Here is a 23013-nt window from a genome sequence, read left to right as displayed (position 1 = left end):
ATTCTTCATCAATAAGACTAGGCTTAGATAAACAGATTGGTTTGACTTTATAGTTGAAGGTGACTGATCCTTTAACCTTCAGAACAGCAATATCGTTCATGGACTTTTATGTTTCCACATCGTATTTTGTTCCATCATATAGAAAATGAGTTTCGACACGAAATGTGTACACAGGTGGAGATCTAGAGATAAATAAATGCGTTCAATGAAATTAAATAATTTTATTGGACGGCAAAAAAACCAACAAAAACAGCATACTTTGAACTTTTTAGGTATACAGCCATGCAGGATTCTTCAACATCGCCAAACATATAATTTGTTTGGCATAAAACTGCTTTTCTATAAGGGTTATTTGTAGTTATCCGATTTTGTTTTGTTTAAAATATAAAACAACTTTAAATTTTAAGATCATTAGCCTAATATTTACACATGTTCAAATATTCAGTTTTAAACTTTACCAATTTTTGTCACATTATAGAAGTCTTACTCCTAATAGGCTGGCACTTAGCACTGTTTTGTATTAAGCTACAAAATAAATTTAAAACATTTTGACAAAACACACGTTAATTTCTTCATCTTTTTCATTTCATACATCTAGGGCTTATTATTGTTTCTTGTTTGCTTCATCAAAATTTTAGACTGTCAAAATTGTATTGAGAAAGAAAAAGATGTATTATGCTCCATAGTTTTACCTATGCTCCCCGTTAGTACAGCGGTATGTCTACGGATTTAGGGGTTCGATTCCCGTCGGTGGGCTCAGTAGATAGCCCGATGTGACTTTGCTATAAGAAAACACATACACACTTTTGCGTATATGTGATTTCTTAAGCCTGATTTTTCTAAATATATGAGATGATTGAAAAACATCTTGCAAAGAATATACCTATAGTTTAATTCATTCTGGTAATGTTTCTTAACTTTCATTTATGAAATTAGCAACATCTTGAAAAATGACTGATTAAAAGTCGTAAACTTGTAATAATCATACATTAAGATTTCACAGCGATTGGTCAACAGAACTTATTCTGCTTTTTCCTTCTTATTTGTCTGTATTAAGCTCTTCTGGGATGAAATAATACTTACAAGAAAGTCGTAAAAGATCTTGGACATCGTTATGATACAATTATTATTAATTCTTTTTTTCTGTTGTATTTGTGTGAAACATTGCTCACTGTCTCAGCAAAATTGGTAACCTCGAATGTATTAAAGTACAAACATAACTGCAAAAATATTGATTTAATGTTTTTTTCTTTTCACTTTCTGACTGAATGTAAAAAGTAATAATTTGGAATTTAATACAAAAATTAAACTTTTGCGAGTTGTTGAACCCCACTCACTAAACATATATAAAATGGATAATTGTATTTTTGTACTATTTTTCTGCATGAATCTACTAGGTTATGTACTTGGTCACGTGACGGGTATTTTCTTGGTCTACACTTTTGAAATAGTAGATAGTATATGAATAATTCAAAGTTTTCATGTTTGTTCCATTTTTCTACATATCTATGCTAATGAGATAATACATGCATATATATATGTTAGCGTATGTGCTTCTGATTTACTTACTATCTCTAACCTACAGTCTTATGCAATCACTTACTCAGGAATATATGACAACTTGAGTGAGCAGCACTGATGATGTAACTTGATGATATGAGAGCGCCACCACACAGAAATCGTTCAGATAATCCATACTTTTGAGAGATTCCAACCTATAATGAAATTGAATAGGGAATCCAATTTACAAAAATGTTTTTTTTTCGTTTTCTTAGTTAGAAGAGTATAATTTAAAAACCTGTCACATTCTTCTAATACTAAACAAATGTCATTTTTATAGTCATTAAAGAGGTCCCAGAATGATTACTTGAATGACAATGAAAAAAAAATTTCGTGAAAAATCTTTTTAATATCGAAGCTAATATTTCTGCAAGAATCCTGCAATGTATAAAGACAGCTATGAATATGAGAATATTAGAACATATTAATAAGGGATAGAAAACGTATGATATAAAATGGTAATGTTGGTAAAATGCAAACTCTTTTTCCGTACATTGTCAGTAGTACCATATACCACATGAAACTTTCAGTTTAAATGCCGTAAAACTGGAAAGGGCCCGGCATGGCTAGGTGGGTTAAGGCGTTCGACTCGTAATCTGAGGGTCGCGAGTTAGAATCCCGGTCGCACCAAACATGCTCGCCCTTTCAGCCGTCAAGGTGTAATAATGTGACGATCAATCTCACTAATCGTTGGTAAAAGAGTAGCCCAAGAGTAGGCGGCGGGTGATGATGACTAGCTGCCTTCTCTCTAGTCTTACACTGTTAAATTAGGAACGGCTAGTGCAGATAGCCCTCGAGTAGCTTTGCTTGAAATAAAAAACAAACAAACAAACAAAACTGAAAAACCATTAGGCCTACGATCTTTATAACAGCAATTTTACTGCAAATGTGTTTGTTTTTCTACAATACTCTTACTTTTGTCTTTGCGACTTATAATTAGATCTGTGTAAAAAATAATAGCATTCCAGATTCTTTGTTGGAACAAAAAATGTACAAAGAAAGACATTTACAGTTTAAATTTCGAAATTTAAAAAATCAGTAGGTCTAAAATTGTTACAAAAACAAGTTAATTACGGATGTTTGTGTTTTTCATACTGTACTCTTTAATAGTTTTTCCTTTGTGGTCCATAATCAGATTATGTAAAAAATAAGAATCCAGTTTCTTCTTTTGACACCTACAAATCACTTTCCAACACCAGTGTATCCCACTGGTACAGTGGTAAATATACGAATTTACAGTGCTAAAATCAGGGGTTCGATTCCTTAGCAGACAGCCGGATGTGGCTTTGGTATAAAACACACACACAAAATTAAACCGTTCCTGTAAAAAGGAACTTTGAGGAGGCCCGGCATGCCCAGGTGGTTAAGGCGCTCAACTCGTAATCTGAGGGTCGCGGTTTCAATCCCCATCTTACCAAACATGCTCGCCCGTTCAGCCGTGTGGGCGTTATAATGTTACGGTTAATTTCACTCTTCGTTGGTAAAAGAGTAACCCTAGATTTTACCATGGGTGGTGATGACTAGCTGTTTTCCCTCTAGACTTATACTGTTAAATTAGGGACGGCTAGCGCAGATAGCTTTCGTGTAGCTTTGCACGAAATTCAAACAAACAAACAAATCAATACCAGGACTTATCACTTGGGATAGACGATCAGAGATAAAATATTCTATAAATTACTATTTATATGCCAATTTAATTTTTTTTAAACGCCAAAATCCGGAAGTTGCTTAAATTATCGGCATTTTTTATTTATGTATAGTAAGCATGAAATAAGAAGTTAGCAAAGTTCGCTGTTGAGGTCACACAAGGCCCGGCATGGCCTAGCGCATAAGGCGTGCGACTCGTAATCCGAGGGTCGCGCGTTCGCGCCCGCGTCGCGCTAAACATGCTCGCCCTCCCAGCCGTGGGGGTGTATAATGTTACGATTCAATCCCACTATTCGTTGGTAAAAGAGTAGCCCAAGAGTTGGCGGTGGGTGGTGATGATTAAATGCCTTCCCTCTAGTCTTACACTGCTAAATTAAAGATAGCTAGCGCAGATAGTCCTCGAGTAGCTTTGCACGAAAATTCAAAACAAACCAAACCACTCTATTACACTATATACTAAGTATTGTGAATATCCGTTAACACTGTTTTTACGTAATATTCAAGTACCAACATTTCAAAACATTTTAAAGTTTATAAACAGTTACTATTTTTAAATTATAATTTTTGTTCTTAACAAAATTACCATCCATGGCCAAGAATTAGGATCTACTTCAACTCCGCCCTCTACTTGGATTACAATATTGAATTGCCTCCTAGGTAGCTGACGACGTTGTCTCAACAGGGGAAAATCTCCTCTCCTGCGTATAGAACGTATACCACAACCTTAACAGGCAAATAAAAAGAAGTCTTTAGAAGCACCTTAAGAATTAAAATCATTATAGCAGTCTTAGCCTGTCAAAAGCACATATTGCTTTACATTATTCCTACAAGTAGAAAATTTATCTTCACTTAACTATTTATAACACTTTCTCATGTCTAATTAATTACTTTTTGTTTACGTTTCCATAAGTTGTGTACTGTGAAACTAGGCTTTATCAAACACATTATGCTATTATGGTATAGTTGTACTTCTTATCCTGTTATGTGCTGCGTTCTCTTTAAAGACTAGGTCCTAACTATTCATAGGTTTCCTTATGCCTCACAAATTACACAATGCAACAAAATTTTAACTTTTTCTTGTTTATGGGCAAAAAGTGTTATTTCCCAATTGTTTAAGCCTAAAGTAAATGGAAAATACGTATTTTTCTGTTCAAACTTTTCTTCTGTGACCTGAATTATGAAATTTTCGAATTTACCCATTTTCTAGAACATTCCAGGTAGTTTCAGTGCTGAGTAGCTCATAGAGAATTTTATCGAACTTACAATAATGTTCAAGAACTCTCTTGTATGTTGTAGAACTTACGAGAATTTTCTAAAACTTTCCATAGTAATATATATCCAGGGGATCACCATTCACCACTTCAGTTTAGTTCTAGCTGCCTAAGTGAACACATAGACGTATCTGATTTTATCAGAGATGGCATGAATAAGCTGCAAGCATTCTCCAGACACATTCTGCTATGTATGTGGCGCCAATTTATCAAGACAAGAGTGAAAAGGTGCTCTGTGACAGCATCTGTTAAAATATGTGAAGCCTGTCAGGGATCAAGACAAACTCTGGACACTTTATTTTACATACGAACACTGCAAACAAACTATAGAAGATAAGACGGGCAAACACTACAAACAAACTATAGAAGATAAGACGGGCAAACACTACAAACAAACTATAGAAGATAAGACGGGCAAACACTACAAACAAACTATAGAAGATAAGACGGGCAAGCACTACAAACAAACTCTAGAAGATAAGACGGGCAAGCACTACAAACAAACTATAGAAGATAAGACGGGCAAGCACTACAAACAAACTATAGAAGATAAGACGAGCAAGAACTACAAACAAACTATAGAATATAAGACGGGCAAGCACTACAAACAAACTCTAGAAGATAAGACGGGCAAGCACTACAAACAAACTCTAGAAGATAAGACGGGCAAGCACTACAAACAAACTATAGAAGATAAGACGGGCAAGCACTACAAACAAACTCTAGCAGATAAGACGGGCAAGCACTGCAAACAAACTCTAGAAGATAAGACGGACAATTTTTGCTTGCTTGAATAATAAGATTTTTATTATACAAATTTTAGACCTTTTAAAATTTTAATATCTTTTAATTTTTTTAAGAATTTACAATAGTATAGAAAAATATCATATATAAAATATTTTGCATGAACCTCTTACACATTAGTTGTGGATGAAATAAGTTTATTCTTCATAATAACAATTTTATTGTAGTCTTTTGCAGGACGGTACAGAGGGAAAAAGAGAGCCATCAAGTTTGCTAGTCCAAGAATTTGGCGTGAACCCACTGACCATTCAAGCAATTGCTACTTCTGCATGGTGAACCCTTCTAAACGTCGGGCTGGCAAGAATGCTTTTGCTATCATGTATCCGGACCTTCCATCATCCATCGCCCCAGTGCCACACTGCCCTGAGCTCCCTGTACCCACTCCGCCAGAGAGAAAGCAGCCATCCTCAGAAGATAACAGCAAATCAGAAGAGGAGGTAGAAGTTGAAAATCCAGATAACAACTTCAGAGGTGCAGCTGGTTAGAGAAACCCACACTACCCCAACCAAAGAGACTTCAATGACTTGATCAAAGATCTTGGTCTAACAAAGTCGAATGCTGAGCTTTTGACATCTAGGCTCAAGGAGTGAGATTTGTTAGATAAAAGTGTACAAATCACAAGTCAGAGAAAGCGTTACCGACATTTTGAAGCATCTTCACTTGTCAAGATGGGCTCTGCTTCTGACACAATGTATCCGGTCTGTGTGAGGCAACTAGAATTGCCTGTAACCCGAACGAGTGGCGACTTTTCATTGATAACTTATCTAGAAGCCTTAAAACTGTGCTGCTCCATAACGGGAATAAGTATCCGTCTCTTTCCCTGGCTCATTCGGTGCACCTCAAAGAGGAATACAACAGCGTCACGATCTTGCTAGAAGTCTTAAAGTATGATGAGTATGGCTGGGAGGTTATCGTAGATTTCAAAATGGTGGTTTTCATTATGGGTCTCCAAGGAGGCTTTACCAAGTTTCCTATTATCTTTGCCTTTGGGACAGTAGGGATATTGCAGCGCACTACAACAGGAAGCACTGGCTACAACGGACCGAGTTCTCTGTGGTGAGGCACAATGTCAAGTGCAAACCACTGTTGGGCCTCCAGAAGGTGTTGTTCCGATCTTTGCACATAAAATTGGATATTGTGAAACAATTTGGCACAGTTCTTGATAAGAAGTCTGTAGTCTTCAAGTACCTTCGAGACTTCTTCCTGAGCTCTCTGAGGCAAAGGTCAAAGCTGGTGTCTTCGTTAGACCACAAATAAAGAAGATTCTGGAGTGCACAGAATTCTCCAAGAAGTTCAGTAGGAAGGAAAAAAATGCTTGGGGCAGCTTTGTTGTTGTGGTTTGGGACTTCTTGGGCAATCGTAAGGCCTGAAATTATGTGAAACTGGTTGAGGCTCTGGTGAAGAACCATGGCAAAATGGCCTGCAGGATGTCCCTGAAAGTCCATGTCCTTGACGCTAATCTTGATAAATTCAAGGAGAACATGGGAGCATACTCAGAGAAGCAAGGCGAGCGCTTCCACCAACATATACTGGACTTCGAACGCCGCTACCAAGGAGTGTATAACAAAAACATGAGTTTTGTATAATTTTAGTATGAATACATGTTAATCTTAATTCATATGTTGTTTTATTCACACCTTATGTAAATGAAAATGTGTAAATTTGCCACTTTTACATAGAAAATAGGTTAATTTCTAAATTTCATTATCCAGGTCACAAAAGCAAAGTTTGAAGGGAATAATGGCCATTTTCTGTACTTTTACAACATAAGCAATTAAGAAATAACACATACTATCCAGGAACAAAATTTGTGTTACATAGTGTCATTTATATTTTATTTCTACAAGCTTATGTCTCATGAAGTAAGTTAATATTCCTTATGAACTATTTTAGCATGTTAAGACAAAACAATCAATAGATGCTTTTCGAGCTGGCCGCCATCAAGATAACAGTGTTTTTGGAAAACACATAACGTGAAAGTATTTATAAATACAGATCACATACGTTTTTGGTTGAAATTTCAAAATAATGCAACACACTTTGGTTATTGTAACTGAGCACCTGTCCCCCCACCCGTGGGACAGTGGTAAGTTTTCGGATTTACAACGTCAAAAAATTAGAGGTTGGATTCTCTTCAATGAACACAGCAGGTGGCCCAATGTGCCTTCGCTGTAAGATAATACATTTGCACTGCATAGCAGGTGGAAGCCCCGCTCACTACATTAATAACATAGACTTACATGACAACGTTTTCACAAGTTTTTCAAGTGATCTTATTCTATTCATCGAGTAGTAACACACTGTCAGCTAAAGATTAATAAAAAGTTCTTTGAAGAAAAAGCGTATTGCACCGTTGGAACATAGGGAAAAATCCCGATAGGCTTATGATTCCCCTGGACCAGTGGGGTGATAGTATGGATGTCTTGCCCCAGTGCTACTGTATATCTCTTTCTCTCTCTTTCGATACATATATATATATATTACGCTGATTTCTGAGTCTTTGCCTGGCTCACAGTACACCTCTTGTTTGAAGTGTTTAAGCGTTTTTTAAGAAAAGTTTCCAAAAAGTCGCTCTGTAATTCAAATGTTAAAATAGTTCATTACTGGTGTAATTTGTTTATTTATGCTAATTGTAAGTTGATAATTAGTATATTCACAGTAGCCCTGTAATTAATACCTCCTCTAAATAGTGTAACGTATTTTACTTTACTTATCTGAGAAAAGTAGAGTCAGTGGCATATGTTATACTTTCCTTATCTGGCAAAGGGAAATATAAACATTCAACTGTTCTTCGTTTTGGTTGTGTATATAGTTTACAGTAATTCTAAGTTTTTATGTTTCCACAAAGCCTTTAACTTTGTGATGCAAAATTACTCCGACACATTTATTAACCTCAGAAATTCGGGAGTACTATACTCGTACAATGAAAAACAAAGAAACTGGGAATTGAAAAAATCTGCAAATTGTGAATTGTAAAAATAAATAAATAAAGTAAACAAAACTAGAGATACTGTAGACATTGTTTACTCAGACCACGAACAGTAAATTACGTCTACAGTATCGTGGTTCATGATAAATCGAAATATTGATTCGTTGTTTGGCTAAACCATAATTTGATTGAGTTTCAATTAAATTCCTTACCTGGAAGATAAAGGTCTGGAACACGCTCCGATATGATAGGATCTGGAGTAGTTACAGGTGATATTTATCTAGGACAACAAACAACTGGACTGAATCCATTCCACTCGCAAATTGTGGGATAATATGTAGAGATGCTACTTAATATTTTAGAGCAGTCAGAAAGGTTTTTTACAGTGTCCTGTTTCATTCGCGGATGTCGTGCACCAACCAGCAGTAGAATTGCTCGCATTTTCTGGAAAAGAGATATCGCTTCTAAAATTGTGCAACGCTGCTTTTCCTGAGGTTCAAAGAAATTAGTAAAATGTAATTTGATAGGTAAGACGATGTACATAAAAAAATTCTAGTATGTGTTAGTTTGCGTATCGTCTTTTGTGATCTGTTTGTTTTATAAATCAATCAATTAATTTCAATCCTTAACAACACGTTTTTGAAAATTGCTAATTTTTAGATGTATTGGTTTGTTGGTGTTAAATTGTGCAATATGCTTATTTTATAAATAAATAATTAATTAAAATCTTTAACAGCACGTTTGAAAATCGTTAATTTTTAAATGTATTGATTTGTTTATTTAATAAATTAAAATTCTTAGCAATACGTTTCAAAAATCGCTAATTTTTTAGATTATTTATTTGCTGGTGTTAAATTGTGCGATCTGTTTATTTAATAAATAAATTAATTAAAGTTCTTAACAACACGTTTTCAGAAATCGCTAATTGTTAGATGTATCGATTTGTTGGTGTTAAATTGTAAATAGGTGTGCGTGAACACGGTCTCAAATAAAATGACGATTAAACTGTATCTAAAACGACATATGTGTACGAAAGAAAGAGGGTCAAGTGTGATGTTTTATTTTAAGAATTGGATAGAAAAAAATGAGCGATTATTTCAAATACACATCTAAATGTCCATTCTTCTACGGACGCTCCAAAGTTAAAAAAACACGCACGACACAGATTTTGCGTAGCGATTTGTTTGTTTGTAGTTAAGCACAAAGTTACACAATGGGTTATACGTGCTCTGCCCACCACGGATATCAGTAGTGAGATAGGTGATACTGGCTTGAGGTTGGCCGCATTAATTTTGAGTGCAGTGTCTAGGGTTGAATAAGTGAACCATACCAAATAAAGTTATAGATGTAAGCTATTTTGCGCTGGTTTATTGCGGTGCAAGGTGTGGCGGATAACATACGATTTTACATGCAGCATGATCACAAGACTTAATATATTTCTGGACATGAATGGACAACAATGGCTTCATAATCGAGCCAACATGCGTGTGAAGAAATTTGTTTTTCTTTTTAATCTGATTATGAAGATGAACAAATTGATTTCATGCGAAAATTCAGTCCAAACCTCAACGTGACAAACAAAATGTTGAAGAAATTTGTAAACATATGAAGCTGTTAATAACACTTGTCACAGAGTCTAACTTATCGTTTGTAACAGGTAGAAATGTTTAACTTAAATGCATTAAATGGGTCGTTATATATAGAAAATTATTAGACTTAAAGGAATTTTATTATTGTCTTTGTAATTAATTTATTACCAATATAGAGTAACGGAAAATACTAAATATTCATACGTTAAAGATTGAGTAACCAATCCATTACTTAACTTATATCTAACTAATTTTTTTCTTTTAAATCGCCTCTTTCATACCTTTGAACTTATATTTCAACATTTTATTATTTTTTAACATTTTATAATGTTGACAGTATGACAGTACTGTTTCCTTTGACATTAATTAGTACGTGTTGAATAACAATTTAAATGTTTATGAATGTGAACTGGTTATAGTTTAGCCACGGTGTGAACAAAATAGTAAAACGAGTTAAAACTAGTAAAATGTACTCAGACATATTTAAGGAATAAAATCTGTTCAAACAGTTTTTGCCATATTTAAATAACTTGTCATTCATAATCTATATCTATTAGAAGATTCCACTTCTCAACTTTAATTTCTTGTATACTAGGTTTTAAACCAGGTCAAAACTATTAAGCTCCATTGTAGTCAAAGAACACTTTAATTAGCTCATAAATAATTATAATCATTATTACTGTATGTTCACTATAATTGTTTTAAACCATTTCCTTTGTAAGAAAACTGACTTCATATTTTGAGTTGTATGATTACAAACTTTTCATTTCGTTTACTTCTTTATATGATACTTTCTCAGCGGCATAATGAACATTGAGGACTAATAAGTACCAACTAGAAGTTGGTGTCTCGACTTGTGTAAGGTTACGTTAAAACATAAGGTAATTCTCTACTCATATCACGTAAAGAGTAAAATTGTAAAGATTCGATATAGGGAGAATAGCCAAAGGATTTACACGAGCAGAGTTTACGCTAAGTTGATCAGTAGTTAGTGACATTATAGACTTTAGAATATCAGAATGGTCATTCGATTCCACCCTCCCCCGGTTACATCTTTGTTCCCGCTGGTGAAATTACCAGGTGAGAAGGCGATAAGCCAATGGACCTTCGACGTTAAAATCCAGGTTTCGATTCCCCGCGGTGGACTTTGCTATGCAAGAAACAAATCTACAAATGGATATTATCAACAAAACTGAAGAACTGTTTTGAACACTACACAAGGCACGTTAGTTTCAAAGTGTTATAAACACTACACAAGGCACGTTCGTTACAAAGTTAATCAACTAGAACAGTATTACAAACACTACACAAGGCACGTTCGTTACAAAGTTAATCAACTAGAACAGTATTACAAACACCACACAAGGCACGTTCCTTACAAAGTTAATCAACTAGAACAGTATTACAAACACTACGCAAGGCACGTTTGTTACAAAGTTAATCAACTAGAACAGTGTTACAAACACTACACAAGGCACGTTCGTTACAAAGTTAATCAACTAGAACAGTATTACAAACACTACACAAGGCACGTTCGTTACAAAGTTAATCAACTAGAACAGTATTACAAACACTACACAAGGCACGTTCGTTACAAAGTTAATCAACTAGAACAGTATTACAAACACCACACAAGGCACTTTCGTTACAAAGTTAATCAACTAGAACAGTGTTACAAACACTACACAAGGCACGTTCGTTACAAAGTTAATCAACTAGAACAGTATTACAAACACTACACAAGGCACGTTCGTTACAAAGTTAATCAACTAGAACAGTATTACAAACACCACACAAGGCACGTTCCTTACAAAGTTAATCAACTAGAACAGTATTACAAACACTACGCAAGGCACGTTTGTTACAAAGTTAATCAACTAGAACAGTGTTACAAACACTACACAAGGCACGTTCGTTACAAAGTTAATCAACTAGAACAGTATTACAAACACTACACAAGGCACATTCGTTACAAAGATAATCAACTAGAACAGTATTACAAACACTACACAAGGCACGTTCGTTACAAAGTTAATCAACTAGAACAGTATTACAAACACTACACAAGGCACGTTCGTTACAAAGTTAATCAACTAGAACAGTATTACAAACACTACACAAGGCACGTTCGTTACAAAGTTAATCAACTAGAACAGTATTACAAACACTACACAAGGCACGTTCGTTACAAAGTTAATCAACTAGAACAGTATTACAAACACTACACAAGGCACGTTCGTTACAAAGTTAATCAACTAGAACAGTATTACAAACACTACACAAGGCACGTTCGTTACAAAGTTAATCAACTAGAACAGTATTACAAACACTACGCAAGGCACGTTTGTTACAAAGTTAATCAACTAGAACAGTGTTACAAACACTACACAAGGCACGTTCGTTACAAAGTTAATCAACTAGAACAGTATTACAAACACTACACAAGGCACATTCGTTACAAAGATAATCAACTAGAACAGTATTACAAACACTACACAAGGCACGTTCGTTACAAAGTTAATCAACTACAAAGTTAATCAGGCACGTTAGAACAGAACATTACAAACACTACGCAAGGCACGTTTGTTACAAAGTTAATCAACTAGAACAGTGTTACAAACACTACACAAGGCACGTTCGTTACAAAGTTAATCAACTAGAACAGTATTACAAACACTACACAAGGCACGTTCGTTACAAAGTTAATCAACTAGAACAGTATTACAAACACTACACAAGGCACGTTCGTTACAAAGTTAATCAACTAGAACAGTATTACAAACACTACACAAGGCACGTTCGTTACAAAGTTAATCAACTAGAACAGTATTACAAACACTACACAAGGCACGTTCGTTACAAAGTTAATCAACTAGAACAGTATTACAAACACTACACAAGGCATGTTCGTTACAAAGTTAATCAACTAAAACAGTATTACAAACACTACACAAGGCACGTTCGTTACAAAGTTAATCAACTAGAACAGTATTACAAACACTACACAAGGCATGTTCGTTACAAAGTTAATCAACTAGAACAGTATTACAAACACTACACAAGGCATGTTCGTTACAAAGTTAATCAACTAGAACAGTATTACAAACACTACGCAAGGCACGTTTGTTACAAAGTTAATCAACTAGAACAGTGTTACAAACACTACACAAGGCACGTTCGTTACAAAGTTAATCAACTAGAACAGTATTACAAACACTACACAAGGCACGTTCGTTACAAAGTTAATCAACTAGAACAGTATTACAAACACTACACAAGGCACATTCGTTACAAAGTTAATCAACTAGAACAGTATTACAAACACTACACAAGGCATGTTCGTTACAAAGTTAATCAACTAGAACAGTATTACAAACACTACACAAGGCACGTTCATTACAAAGTTAATCGCACATTAAAGCAAAATCATTGTTTATTTCTACTGTTACCACCATATCGTTTGTTTGTTTGTTTGTTTGTAACAATTGCAAATGAGTATTCTACTTACCTGGTCTTACCCTAGTAGGTTTGTCTGGTTTTGCCAAACCAATCACGACAGATACAAGCGTTATAAGTGAACAAAGAATCAGGCCACTCATTGTAGTTGTACTTCGGTATATAAATATAACCTTGAAAGTGGAGTTCTAAGAGTCAGATTAATCTAACGAAAAAAATAACATTACTAAAAGTATATACAAAAGTGACAAACGGTTGAAACTTATTTGTACGTCTCAGCTTATCCAATACCGAGTTACAGATTTTTTAGGCTTATTTGATCTTCCATTCAATGACTCCTGCTTGTGGAAAGATAGCAAGTTTGTTTAGACACTGTCGTACGATCTCGACTTAAACTATTGTTCACAAGCATTCATGAATTTAGCAGAAAAACATATATGGTTATATATACATATACATATAACTATATTAACACACTCAAATACATCATATACGTAGAATAAAGAACATTACACTCACTAAAATGACTGATTCCTATTCAAAATATTTGAATGGGGGTGTACCTTCTACCCTTGTACTCGCCATTTTTCAGTAGCAATATATGCTTTTAATGAAATTAAAGTATCAGTGTTTGGACGAGTTTCAGTGTGTTCCGGAAATCACTATTTATCTAAAAAAGTAACGAGTAACTGGATAACAGTTGTAGTCTAGAAAGCAGCGCCATCTCGTGGATAAACCTGTAAGAACCTAAAGTATCGAATTATATGAAACACCACTTCTTGACGTATTATTGCACCGCGATGAACAAAAATGGAGAATATGTTTACTCTATTTATTCACTGAACCATGACGTTCCACAAAACTTAAGTTTACTATGATTGTACGTAGTACAGAATTTTTGTTAATTTTTCCTGTCTAGTTTAACCGTGGATGTATTAATATACTTGCCTTGAATACACAACATTACTATTTAATTATTACATATAATAATAACTTGCAGTCCAAGTAAAAAAATTGCGAATTACGTCAAACCTAACCCCGACAGTCAGAGAAAAAGCAAAAAAAGATGATTAACATTCACTATCAAAATGTATTATACAAAATATAGTTCCTCGGGAAGGACAGTTGTAAATTTATGGACATACAACGCTAGAACCCGCGGATCGATTCCCCTCGGTGAAAACACCGAATAGCCCAATATGGCTTCGCTCTAAAACAAACCAAAAACGAATTTTCTAATATTGCCTTAGGTAACAATTTTAGAGTGGTCGTGTCATTGTCACTTTGCCATTTTTAGGAGCGGTCTGGGGACATACCCCCTTATTTCGGAAAACTTTTATTAATTTATAAATGCTGTGAGGTTTAATATTGAATCAGTTAAACCGCAACTACTTCATACACTCAACAACGTAATGTATTCAATTAAAATAGATTTTAATACCCAAGTTGTAGCTATATATATGCCATGAAAAAGTGGTCAGGTAATGGCCCGAACGGTCTTACCGATTTCTATGTCTCGATCAGACAAGTCAGTATTGTTTTAGAATAGTTAACAAATACAACTGCACGTAGATTTAAATCATACCCACGGATATACAGTTAGTTGGCTAAGCCTCAATAAATATAAATTGTTCTCTCTAATATTATAATCGGCTACTACCGTTAAGACACTTAACATATTTCTTAACCCTAAAATTACAATCATGTTTTATCCCACTCACTTTCGTTGTTACACCATATTGCCTAATTCTCTGTTGCCTGTTACAACATTGGTATACAAAAATTTATCAAAACAGTTTAATGAAATTACTAATTTTCCACGTAAAATACGCAAGTAGCCCAGTAGTATTATTAATATTACGTACAGTATTGGTGATATTGTGTTCAGCTAGTGTTGTGTGATCTTAAATGAATAGAAAACCTTTCGCCAACAACATCATGGATCCACAAGCAAGTTGTTCTGTAGAAAGCTTGGCTTGTTCTTTAAATGCAAAGCTACTAAATGAAATGTCTATTCTGTATCCAGCGTGTGTATAGAAACCCGATTTATAGCGTTATAAACTTTCAGATTTACCACTGGTCATCCTGATAAGTCTTTGGATTTATAAAGCTAAAATCAGGGATTCGATTCCCCTCGGTAGACACAACAGATAGCCCAGTGTAACTTCGCTATAAGAAAACACACATACTCACCTCTAAGCCATAGTGAGGGGGGTCATAAATAGTTTAGCGATATTTCTTTAACAAGTTTTAAACCTTCCTATTTTCAAAACACCCCCCCCCCCGTTTGATTTAGTTTGAATTTTGTGAACAGCTACACCAGGACGATCCGTCCCTAATTTAGCAGTGAAAGGTTAGAAGAAAGATAGCTAGTCATTTCAATTCACCGCCAGCTCTCAGGCTACTCTTCCACCAGCTGAAAGGGCAGGCGTGTCCAGTGGAACGGTTACTCGAACTCCCGACCCACAAATTGGGAGTCGAGCCTCCTAACCACCTGTACATCACCAGGGTTGAGTTATCGTTTGTATTTTGTCTGGCATTTAGTTAATTGTTTGGTAGTGATTTCGCTGTTTGGTTAATATTCAGCGAAACTAATTAAAAATATTACATGAAAGATATATAATATTTAACAAAGTCTTTTGAATCAAAATAGAAATACATATGAAATTTATAAATTCCAGTAATAATATTATGACAAATAATTATATACTATACAAAATCAAGAAACAATTAAAAATTTGTAAATGAATTTTAAATCTACAAATTCTTTAAAATAGACTCAAATTACAGCCAACATATTTTAATAGAATAACACCCAAAACATTTACATACTCACTTTTATCATGTCATCAAGTACAACGTTCACACATTATTATTAACTTACCAAGTACTAATTTCACACACATTGCCTTCATCTAACAGAATGAACTATGACACAGTTAGGTAATACACCGTACTATAAGATCTTGTTGTTGTTGTTTTGAATCAAGCACAAAGCTACACAATGGGCTATCTGTGCTACTATAAGATCTTACAACTAGTTACGCAATCATATCTTGTAAGCAAATGAAAGAGGATGTAACGTGTTACTAGGATTGGTGAAATATACTTCCTTTTAAAATTTATGATGACGAGAAAACCCACTTGTAGAGAAATATATGTATGTAAAAACGGCTGGTATGGATAGAGAAAACTCTATGTAAAGGAGCGAAAAACGTTTTGACCTTATTCGGTCATCGCCAGGTTTTCTCTACCCATACCAGCCGGGCCTGGCATGGCCTAGCGCGTTAAGGCGTGCGCTTCGTAATCTGAGGGTCGCGGGTTCGCGCCCGAGTCGCGCCAACATGCTCGCCCTCCCAGCCGTGAGGGCGTTATAATGTGACGGTCAATCTCACTATTCGTTGGTAAAAGAGTAGCCCAAGAGTTGGCGGTGGGTGGTGATGACTAGCTACCTTCCCTCTAGTCTTACACTGCTAAATTAGGGACGGCTAGCACAGATAGCCCTCGAGTTGCTTTGTGCGAAATTCCAAAACAAACAAACCATACCAGCCATTTTTACATATATATTTTCCCTTTAAAATTGTTTGAATTCGTGCCAGACTTAAATTAATGGCAATTAATTAACTTAATTAAAAAGGAATAAGCAATATAATGGCTATGAAACCAAATATTAGACGTTTTGGAAGAAAATCTGTTTAACATTCCAATGTGTCACGTGAGTCATATGACATCAAAACCAGCATTCTTTTCTCTTGTACAGCATAGTTGCTATTCACGCTCAGAAACAGCCTTAACTTCTAGGAGATTCCAAGCAATAAACTATGGTCATATGTCCAAATTAACAGCACAATGAAATTAGCACAATCTAGTATCTGCAAGAAATTCATTAAACGTTTTTTTCTTGAATAGTTCCGCGACATCACGTGACATTATTTTCTCCTAGTGCGTACACTCTAGGTGTTGAAAAAAAAGTCGAAAATGCCTTTTTACCATTGTGCTCTGCACCAATAGAAAATTAATGTGGCTGCAGTTACGAGAAGAAATGACAATCTTCACACTATTTACGTACCTGCAGAGCATGTTTTGTGAAATATATCAGACCTTGTAATTAAATATGTGTATGTTTTATACTATCTATTACTTATTGAAACTGTTGAGATTTGATAAGGGATTGAAATCATTTCTAGGGTCATTAACGAGTAATATATAGAAATACAATGGTAAAGGTATTGTTGTTAGATAAGGCTTGGGTTAAACATATACAAATGTGTTGTAGACCGAAAGGCATATAGGCAACGCCACAAACAATAAATATGACCAATATTCGATACTGGTGAACACAAACTTTGTGTTACAAGAAGTAATTATGGGAGATAAAAAATAGGAGTCACATTAAAACTGAGCAGTTACAAAAACACAAGCAACAATCTCTTTAACGTCCGACCCCGCTAGTACAGCGGTATGTCTCCGGATTTACAACGCTAAAATGAGGGGTTCGATTACCCTCGGTGGGCGGAGCAGATATCCTTTGTGGCTTTGCTAAAAGAAAAACACACACACACTTTAACGCCCACGTCTGACTTCCATCCTTCTAAAAACAATCCTGTTTATAGCCATTCAAATATTTTTAGCATTTCATACATTTGTGGGTTATCTTACTAGTGGATTGAAGTGTACAATTTCACAATTATCACAATATTAAAATTTTGGAACTGATCAAATTTAAACTTCGCATCAGGATCAGGTAAATCACCAGCATAAATAGTTGTCTAGGTCACGTTTGGAATAACATATGATAGAAAACAACAGAAACATCTTTATAAAGTTATCTAACCCTACTTGCATAAGTTTTTGGCATAGTTTTCGAGATTAAATCGTATTAATTCAGCTTTATCTTTCAACTGCCACGAAACAATGTGTGATTTGACGTCAAAAATGGCGAATGCAAATACTGTGCTTCCGAAAATCATGTAGTTTGAAAAGTTTTAATGCACTTGATCTAAAATACAGTACCGCTAAATTAAACAATTACTCTGTAAATTTAATACTTATAAGAAAAAGGATACAAGATTTCTGGTGATTTTTGGTAAAATACTGCAATATTTTCCTCGTTGGAACAAACCTGGTTCAATGTTAACCATGCAGTTTTTTTTCTCTTTATTGACCTGCCCTTCTTACAGCAACATATTGTACTTCTAATCTCCTTCCTGTGCTCGTTTCTAATAATGGAAACCACGAAGAAAGCATCATGAACATTTGTATTAAAATTACAAAGATAACAACTTAATAACCAACGAAGTCAGAGCTTTAAACCTCGGTTCTCTCAAAGTATTCTTTTTTTACAACACTGAATTAACCTGCTGACTGCCAAGTATTTCAGCTGCTACGGCAACTCCGAACCAAGTTTAAAATACAACTCTAATGCTTCTTCATTTTGTAACCTTTTTCGTGACGCCATTTTGGATCGAAAGTGAAACAATTTGTAAGTTAGTGAACTTCTAACCAGTGTGATGCTAGCAAAGAAATGCGTCATTAGCTTATGCAAGGTGCAACAGTACCAACTAAGAATTAATATGTTCAGCGTGGACTTATATCGTCGATAAAGAATTCAGTGTCATTTATAGTATCATTTTTGTTGTTATACAACTTGTACTTGCAATTTAGTGGTCCACCCTGTCTTGTGTAGTTTAGTACTTAACAAACAAACATAAGTTTACACCTGGCAAACAATCCCACACAATAGACTGACAGAATTTCTCAGTTGTTTGGTCACAACGGGTACTATGTGTTGTGTCATAACAAAACTCGATTTTTAGTATCATAAGCTTTCAGCCTCTTGGTGGGCTAATTTTTAACATTAGGCATATCACGACAAAGGAAGTAACGCAAAATGTAATATTTATACAAAGTAATAAGAGTAAAGACGAGAAATTTTTATACGAAAGTATAACATTTTGTCCATTTTATCATTTTGGAGATCCTACATATTTTCTTAAATTATACGGAAAAATCAACTTGTACTAATCAAAGCACTGACGCACACAAAAATAATTTTATGGGAACTATGGATCTATTATTGTCCAAACCCTAATGCTGTTTTAATCGTCGTGAATTCTCCTTATGTAAAACACTTAGCAATACTTCCTGGAACTATAACGTCTTAGTATGTTTAATATCTGATATTTGGTTGTCATGAACGCCTGTTATGGCGGCCTACCAATTCGCCCTCTAGTGACATTTAGTGGAAATAAGACATCAGCACCTATGGTGGCATATCACTGTCAGAGAATCTTTATAGAATTATGACGTCGTTGTCTCCATCCTTTTCAATTTTATGAGGTCAACACGCTTATGGCGCTCTCTGTCGGTGTGCCGCGCAAAAGCCTAATAACTACTACCTCACGTGACAAAAAAATCAGTTACACATGCCAATTTGAAAATAATAATAAACCTCACACCATAATTGTCCTTATTTTTCAAATTTTCGATTATACTTTCATCATTTTCAGGTATTGACACTGGATCACATATTTAGATGTAGTTGACATAGTTATCTAATTGTTTGACAAAGATATCAAAGTTTATATTGTTACAAACACTTATTACACTATTGTAATATTGTTAAGTGGCTATTACGATTTAGTTTCATTTTTTTGAATTAACAGAGTTATTTTTTAATTTAGCGTCTACCATTTTAAAGTGTTCGATGTTTGACTTTTCTTCTACACATTTTAAAATGGTTTTAAATTCGAGAATTGTCGAAAAGCTTATTTGCGCATGCTTCTTGATTTTGGTGGCTAGGGCTCGTGTGGTTGATTCAGTATAACCATACCTACAATATGGACACGAGTATTAATTCGCAGCAAATGGCCTTTCTAAAGAAGGTATTTTGAGGAAGTATTTGTTTGTTTTTTTAAATAAATTACACATTCATGTATTCGGTTTGAAAATTACTCTTAGGCTGACTTAAAGATCAATTTATTGTAAAATGTTCTCGACATTTCCTTTTATTCTGATGTCATGAGAACCAGTAAAAGACACTTATGAATGTCTGGAATTCTGGGAGTACAAGCTTTATTAGGCTTTTCAACAAATACTTTTATTGATGTACATTTGAGGAAAAATATTTTATTAAATATTTTTTATATTGATTAGTTCATCGCAAAAACTATGCGACGTGCCAGTAGTACGTTTATACGTTATGTGATTGAAAATGCTTATCAAATTCATTTTGCAACAAACAGGTATAAATGATGTGAAATGACAGTACAGATCAGAAAATGTTGATTTGTCGTAGTATCTAGTCTTCAATCTGTTGTTCAGGTTAAAGATCTCTATATCTTAAAAGGCAATTTATATTACAATTTTTAGTTTTTAAACCTTCCACTTAATATTCCTGTGTTTAGAAGTTACAGCCTTGGAATTTTTTTACTTTGTTCTGTTCTCTGAATACAATAAAATTATCGCCATTTACGTATCTCTTGTAGACTGAAGACCTAAATTGAGATGGACAAAAATACACACAATTAGTTTTGTGGCGAGACAAAACTGAATTAATTAAGATGAGAGCAAGAATCGGGGCCATATGGTCACACAGTCAACTTTATCATATGACCTATTATATGATACAAAGTGAGATTTCTTGGTCATGATTTCAAATAGTTGATTGAAATGATTTTTAGTAAAATCATTAACTGTCAGGTCACCAGTAAACAGTAAATTACTATTTAATTTTATTACTTCATGAAGTACAATATTAGTTAATTTGTAAAGACTTAACTTTAAAATTGATGATATATACAGATCGATCGTATTTAATTTGTTTAATAATTTAAAGGAATGTTTGACAGCATTTTTTTTGGTAAATGGAAGTAACAACTTGCTTAAGAAACTAACTAACTAACTCTGTGCTCTTATCTTAGATACAGTAGACCTAATCGGTACATATGCTTTTATCAGACTTGAGAAAATACTACTGTGTGATCGTACAAGTATAATCTGGTTGCATACTTGATCAGAAATAACATTTTCTTTCCTTATTTTGAACTTCTTGTTTAATTTTTTTCTGTACGACATAGTATTGTCACTAAATTTTAGGTTCATGTTGGACACATTAAAATGCAAATAATTAGGACATAAATCAAAAGCTTTATATTCTTACAGAAATTAACGAGTTACAATTTTTTTTTAAATTTATATTTGTTATTTCTACATTTTTTCAATATAATTTAAATGCGTAATTATCATAGTGAATTTTTATGATAGTAGTAGCAGCCAATAATTTCAAAAATATAATTTTCAAAATAACTCAAAAACAAAATTGAGAATGCACATCTTTAATATTTTTCTATTAACTGGTGAAAAAGTCTTTATTTGATACTTTCCAATTTTATATGCTTTAGTTTTCCACAAAGGTATTCAAAGGGCATAATATATATTAAAGTATTAGAATACACTCCTCCAGATCAATATGGCTGTACTCTGAAAACAAAACAAACGAAGCTAGAATACAACAATTAATTTCAGGAGCAAATATACACTTTTACCGATGGAAACAAATACAAACAATTTATCAACTTATATATACATTAATAAAACACTAAACATACAGCTACACTTGCCGTACTTACTTAATGGGCTCAACTGTTTTTATCTTCTGAATTATGCATAGCGAATACACTAAATTCCTCCTTCTAACCCATTTTAAAATACTTTCATTTGCACAGTTACTGAAGAACGAAGCTGCAGAACAACAAAATGTATTAATGAAACTAAAAAGTGAACTTGTAAGTTAAAGTAAACTAATAAAAATGTAAAGTTGGTATCATATAATTAAAGACAAAAAAGTTCTTTGGGCGATTTATAAAAAGTACTAGACCCCAGATGTAAAAGTTCCAGAGAGTAGATATCACTAATTTAGCGTCAAGAACCATCATTGCTAACTGTAATTTTCCTTTAATATCAGCCCCTTGATAATCATTAGTAAGCTTAATGGCCTATAACACTAAGAAATAGGGTTCGATACCAGTAGCGGATCTAGGATTTTGGAAAGATTGGTGCGATCAGCTGGATGGTCGCCATATAATTTAAATATGCATCATTTTTATCAATGCAGCCTGGTGATACATCAAACTTAAATATAATATTATAAATTATTTGCATGTGGCAAGGAGAGGCAGGAAATAAAATATTTTATTGAAATTCTTTATTTTTATAAGAGGCGCTCTTTAAGAGAGTGAGGTCGTTAAATTAAATTACGAAAGGGAGATGGCGCGCCCTTTTCACTTCCTTGGAACTGATGGTGTTCTGATGGTGGGCATAGTGCAGATAGCCTATTTTGTATCTTCGTGCTTAATAAGAAATGTGAAAAAATATGGGTTCAGGAGAAACGGATAAGGTATTTATTGATATCTTAAATAACACTGCAATCTAATCGTGTTTTAATTATTAAAAAAAAACACATTAAATCTAAAACAATTCCTAACACTTCCATGATTCAACCAATGGCAAACAGCAATTACGTATACTTGCACACCACAAGAGCACACTAATAAACCATTATCGTTATCTTTTTATCCTAGTAACATTTTTCATATCCTTATAACATTTACCATTTGTTGTTTGCTAGTAACATACGTCATTCGTTGTATCCTTATAACATTTATCATTTGTCGTATCTTTATAACATTTGTCATGCGTTGTATCCTTATAACATTCATAATTTTTTATATTTTAACAAAATCATTTTTGAAGAACT

At 34.2% G+C, this 23013-nt stretch overlaps 1 long non-coding RNA gene across 1 annotated transcript; it reads right to left on the bottom strand.

The window, feature by feature from the left end:
• Positions 1-18: 18 nt before the first annotated feature.
• Positions 19-16251, bottom strand: LOC143248311 (uncharacterized). Its single transcript, XR_013026894.1, has 3 exons — positions 16093-16251; positions 1604-1715; positions 19-182 (listed from the first exon to the last, which is right to left on the bottom strand). It is a non-coding gene; the product is annotated as an uncharacterized LOC143248311 (long non-coding RNA).
• Positions 16252-23013: the final 6762 nt, after the last annotated feature.

The sequence above is a fragment of the Tachypleus tridentatus genome, chromosome 4, assembly GCF_004210375.1.
Source record: "Tachypleus tridentatus isolate NWPU-2018 chromosome 4, ASM421037v1, whole genome shotgun sequence".
Lineage (NCBI taxonomy): Eukaryota > Metazoa > Arthropoda > Merostomata > Xiphosura > Limulidae > Tachypleus > Tachypleus tridentatus.
The sequence above is the reverse complement of the archived record's forward strand: the minus strand, read 5'-3'. Positions and strand labels throughout refer to the sequence as shown.